This window comes from Tupaia chinensis, unplaced genomic scaffold, assembly GCF_000334495.1.
Source record: "Tupaia chinensis unplaced genomic scaffold, TupChi_1.0 Scaffold150288_1, whole genome shotgun sequence".
Classification (NCBI taxonomy): Eukaryota; Metazoa; Chordata; class Mammalia; order Scandentia; family Tupaiidae; genus Tupaia; species Tupaia belangeri.
Window position 1 is genome coordinate 991,803 of NW_006210128.1, and position 5,997 is coordinate 997,799.

The following is a 5,997-nucleotide window of genomic DNA, read 5'->3' on the forward strand; positions in this document are numbered from 1 at the left end:
AAAGATCTGTGCCTTGGACCTGTGGAAAAATACCAAAATCTCTAAATTCAGGTTACTGTTTTATGTTTTTTGTTTTTGTTTTTGAGAGGTTTTTGCTATAGGGCGCGTGCACTCGCCAAAAAGAGAGAGAGAGAGACAGAGAAACAGAAGGCAAGAAGTCATCCCCTGGGGGGGATGGCCACGCTGCAATCCCTTCTCCTCCATTCTCCTCTCGGGATCTTGGGCACACACGCACATGTGCCCGGTGTGAGTTTTAAGCCATTGGGTCTGGGACTCAAACCCCAATCAACTACATGGGAGTCCAGCGACATAGCCATTACACTAATTGCTTGTCCCATAAATTCAGGTTATTGGATTCTCAAAAGAAGAGGAGAAAGAAGCTAAAGAAGGTGGCGCTAGAACTTTTTTTGAAGAAATCCTGGGTGAAAACTTCAATTTTAGTGACTATAAACCTGTGGATTCAAGAAGTGCAGTGAACCCCGAACAGGATAAACTCAAAGAAATCTATGCTCATAAAGAACATCTGCTTAAAACTAAAGGCAAAGGAAAAAAAATTAAAGCAGCCAGAGAAAAACCGATGCATTACTTTTAAGGGGACACTAATTTGAATGACAGCAGATTTTTAAATACTAACCATAGAAACCAGAACAAGTGGAATATGTTTTAAGTGCTAAAAGGAAAGATTGTCAGAAACTATATCCTGTAAAATTATCTTTCCAGGATGAAGGTGCAATAAAAACATTCTCTGAGGAAGAAAAACTGAAAGAATTTGTTTCTAGTAGGTCTGCTTTAAAGATATTGCTAAAAGAAGTTCTTCGGCTATAACGGAAACAACTTTCAGGAAGAAACTTGGAACGTAAAGAATGAAGGAAGTTCGAAAGAACCGGTGTATGTCTGGGGAAATATAGAATACTGGGTTGTCAGAAAAGTCATGACTCATTTTTCCTTGTGAGTCATGACTTTTCCAACAACCCAATAGACTGTTTTCATTTTAAATTCTTTATACTTGATGGTTGAAAGCAAAAATTATAATATTGATTAGTAAGGTTGTCTTTTGTTTGTATGCTTGTTTTTGATAGAGTTACCATGTTGTGATTCTCACACTTCAGCTGGGATGGTTTTTTTTGTTTTTTTGGGTTTTTTTTGGAGAGATTTTCACTGTAGGGCGCGTGCGCTCGCCAGACAGAGAGAGACATAGAGAAAGAAAGCGAGAAATCACCCCCCAGGGGGGATGGTCACGCCGCAATCCCTTCTCCTCCATTCTCCTCTCGGGATCTTGGGCACGCACGCACACACGCCCGGCGTGAGTTTTAAGCCACCGGGTCCGGGACACGAACCACGGTCGACTACGTGGGAATCCAGCGACATAGCCATTACGCTAACTGCTGGTTCCCGTTTTTTTTTTTTTTTTTTTTTTTTTGTTAATAAGGAGCAAGGCTCTGTTGCCCAGGCCAGCATTAAGCTAACCATCCACCTGCCTCGGCCTCCTCAAGTTAATGGGATTACATGTGTACACCACCATGTCTGGCTTTTAGTTTGGACCAGGAATCTAACCCAGGCCTCCGATGTAGTCCCAGTCTTGAAGCACGGTGTCTTAGGAGCATACATTACTGCAGTGGGCTTGAGGAGGGTGTCTAATACATGAACAATATGTGTAAGTGGATGATATAAACAGTACAACATAAGGGGATGCCTACATGGTGAGAAGGTTTCCGCATTTTACTGATGTGATGAAACTGACTCTAAGTAGACTGAAAAAAAAAAAATCCTAGACAAGAAAGACTCTGGTGCATTCAGATAAATAAGTCTGAGAGTATCAAATTGATATTTGGTGACTACTTCTTCCTTATCTTAGAAAAATGCCAAAAGGAAAGTTTGCCCCTTAGGCCACCCTCACTCCTATATCCAAACATGATCAAATCTTCCTTATTATCTTTGAATCTTTCCATTTCTCTCCATCCCATTGGTGGATCCATCATCGAGGCTATCATTTTTGCCTATATGCTCTCCTCTCAACTGGTCTCCCCAATCCCAGTTGTGTATCTTCCCCTTTCTTAATCCACCATCATTAACCCAAAATTCAGACGTCATCGTGTTATATTCCTGATGTGAACTTGTCAGGGTGGGCCAGCAGGTGTCATCGAGGTTAAGGTGCCGGGTCCCACATGGATGACTGCACAGTGTGCGTCTTGGAGGCAGCAGCTTGAAAATCCACTGGGCATGTGTGCCCGTGTGCCCCAAATCCTGAGAGGACACTGGAGGAGAAAGCCTTCTGTTGTGGCCATCCCTCCAAGTGGTGATTTCTTGCCTCTCTCTTTCTCTCTCTCCCTCCCTATAAGCAAAAACTAGAAAAAAAAGGAAAGAAAAGAAAAAAAGGTCAGTTGTGCCCTCATGGCTTCTAAATGAAGACAGATTTACAAAGCCTTCGGTAGTCTGCCTCTCGTTCCCCTCTTCCACTCATGTCTGGCTGCTTTCCACCTTCTCCTTCCAAACTGCCTTTTTAAATAGAATATTTATTGATTGATTGATTGATTGATTGATTGCACATGAATTTTGCCAAAGAAAGACAGGGGGTGGGGGGCGGGGGGTGAGAATAGAAAGCGAGCCACCAGGTATGGGACTCAAACCGTGGTCAGTCCTGTGGGAATTCTAGTGCCTCAACCACCATGCCACCTGCTGGCTCCCGAAACTGCTTTTTAGACCAGCGTTGCACATATTTGAGACTTCTACTCTGCTCTCCACTTCGTACGTTCTCCATTACAGCCATCCGGTCCTGCAGCCATAGTGCAAAAGCAGCCACAGATGATAGGTACATGGACGGGTAGAACTCTGAGCGAAGAAATTAAATACGAAAGCCAGTGGCTGGGGGGGGCGGGGGTCAGGGCCGGTGACTCGTACTTTAGACAACTGAAGTACCTGGAGCTCCGTGGACATGGCCTTACCTTTTGTCTCTTGAGCACATCTTCTCTGGAAAGCCCTCTCCTTAATCTAGCGAAAAGGCTAAAACCATTATCTCCATGCTTTAATCCCCAGTGCCCGGCAGAGTAGTAGACACACAGAGTCCTCAGTAAAACTTTATATTTTCTATTGAGCGACTGGAGGCCATCTGGCTGGTCCAACCCTCATCTAAAACTTGAGGGCTAAAATAACACTGTTTTGACCAGGTAGTTGTATCTCCATGGAAGCTGTGATCTGTTTTGAGCAAGTTACTCTTCCCCTTGGCCTGGTTTCTCCCAGGGCAGCAGAGGTCCGAAATTAAGGACCAGCCACCGTATCTCTTCTTGGCAGCCCCGTTCCATCTACCAGATGGCTCAGAGCTTCCAGCTCTGTTGACCCAGTCCAGCGAGCACTCTTACCACTGGTTTTAAAAATAAGCCCCGAGGGGGAAATTGCTACATCTCTTTCCAAATGTTATTGCAAATGCCAAAAGCGGTGGACAATGAACCCTTCGTGGTTAAGGGTGGAGCAACCACCACTCATCCGAGCATCCTGGGGACTGTCCCGCCTGTTCGGTGTCCTCCCTGTCCAGTCCATCACCAATAAAGTGTGAAAAGGGCCAACTTTCCCTGCCGAGCCGCCAGGCCACTAAGGACTGAAGGGCCAGCTTGCCGAGGGTCAGCTGTTGTCCTGTTCTGGACTAGTGCTGAATCTCAGAGAAAGACCTAGAGCCTTCTTGTCGGACCTGGCCATCTAGCTGAAGAGCAAGACCAGCCCGCGTGAAGCAGCTGGAGATTAGTGAAAGTGCAGTTCACTCACGTACCATTCACTGGGTGGGATGTCTACTCAGTCCCAGGCACTGGGCAGGATGCTAAGTTACAAAGATGAAAAAACGTCCCTTCATTCAAAGAATTACCAGTCTAGTAAAATGAATGCAAAAGCAGGGATCTTATAAATGCAAAAAAGAGGTTAAAGAACCCAGTGAAGACTAGGATTTTCAGAGGTGGCACTGGACTAGGCTTTGAGGAAAGTACAGGACAGAGGTGAGCAGGAAATTAACAGGTGTTCCATTACAGGGAAGACGGGGCCGGAGATGTGGAGGGGGGCGGAGTGCGGGAGTGAAAAGGAGAGTGGAGGAGTGGGAGATAAGACAGGAAAGATAATGGGGTGGGGGGGTCACATTGTGGAAGACTCCGAAGATAAAAGAATTTAACCATGGGGGAGAGTTATAAAACCTTTCCTCTTTGAAAAAATTGAGCTGTAATTTACAAACCATAAAACTCACCCTTTAAAAGTGTCGAGTTCAGTGTTTTTTAATATATTTACAAGGTTACATTGCTCTCAACATGGTCTAATTCCAGAACACATATCCTCCTACTGAATATTCCAGAACAGAAAATTCATGGGATAAAATTTTATTTCCAGCACATTGCCTACCTGTAAGAGCAGGATTTAAATGTGAGGCAGGATTGGACATGGTGGTAAGCTACCAAGCTCAGAAGCTTGGAATCCTAGACCAGAATAGGCCATGGTGCCACCTCCTTCCTTGGCAGGATAGTTAACTGACATGATAAAATGGATCTTTTCTCCTTTATATCCCTGCGACCCCGCACGCAGATTTTGTCACTGTGACCAGAAATCTGTCTCCCAGCATAAGGCTAAGGGCATGTTGCCTGTGGACTCTTTTCCTGACTTCTGTTTCATGAGTTCTGAATTCAGTGTTAGAATTCAACTGGGGGAGGGACCAGCAGTTACCATAATGGCTATGTCTCTGGACTCCCATGTACTCGGCCGTGGTTCGAGTCCCAGACCGGGTGGCTTAAAAACTCATACTGGGCGCATGTACGTGCGTGCCCAAGATCCTAAGAGGAGAATGGAGGAGAAGGAATTTCGGCATGGCCATCCCCCGTGGGGGGTGATTTCTCACTTTCTGTCTCTCTGGCAAGCGCACACACCCTATAGCAAAAACCTCTCCAAAAAAATAAAAAATTATACTGAGGGAAAGTGGTAAAGAGACTATCTTGGGACAGTAGGTCTGAAGCTGAAAGAATAGAACAGAGGTGGAAGGAGATTCCCCCAAACTTTGAACCCGATGATGTCTTGTTCCAAGAGTAGCAGGGACCTCAGAAGTACTGACCAGATGCTACCTCTTGGAGGTTTGAGTCCAGGCCCCAGAGCACCAGGGCTCCAAGCCTCAGAAAGGACTTCTCCATCCAAGCATGGTGTAGAAGTCTTCTTGTGAGCCCGAGAGACCACCAGAATTGGACACGAGTGTATCGACTCTAAGTGGGCTAAAGACCACGAGCGCCATAGGAAGCTCTCCTAAGCATTCCTTTTCTTAATTTTTAAAATTTTTTAATTAATTAATTAATTTACATTCATTCACAGATCATCATCACAGCATACAAAATATGATTTCCCATCCAGAATATACAGCATAGTGGCTTAATAATACATGTTATTGACAATAATTTTCCATTTCTAGTTTCATATATGTTTCCCTCCACATTATATTGGTTCACAAAATTTCTTAAATAATCTAACTATACTTTCAATAGCAGGTTCAGCTGATAGATACGTATCTGTGAGTACATGTCTGACTTTGGGTGTGAAACTCTGAGTAGAATGAGTACACTATAAAGTAGAATCCAGCTAATTCTATATAGCTTACTATGGTCATTAAATAGGTATTTTAATTTTTTTTAATTTTAAGAAAAGCAGTTTTAGCTTTAGTAAGTAAAAGAAAGGCTAAGAAATTTTGCTTAAAACTTAAAACCAGGGAACAGGTTACGGTTCTGTTCACATCGTAGATAACATGAACCTATCAGCAGCTCGTCAGGACAAAAATCCTTAAAACCTGAAAACAAAGCCTAGAAGAAAATCAGCAATGTTTTAGTCAAAAGTCATAAAATTTTATTTCACCAATTCAGTCTCATGTATTTTATCTTCTGTTGTGGTCTGATATTCCTGATTGAATTCTGGGATATAATATTCAACTCCAGACTTGTCCCTATGATTAAGTTGGCCATTTTCTTAGTTTTTGAACTCTTATTTCTGTGT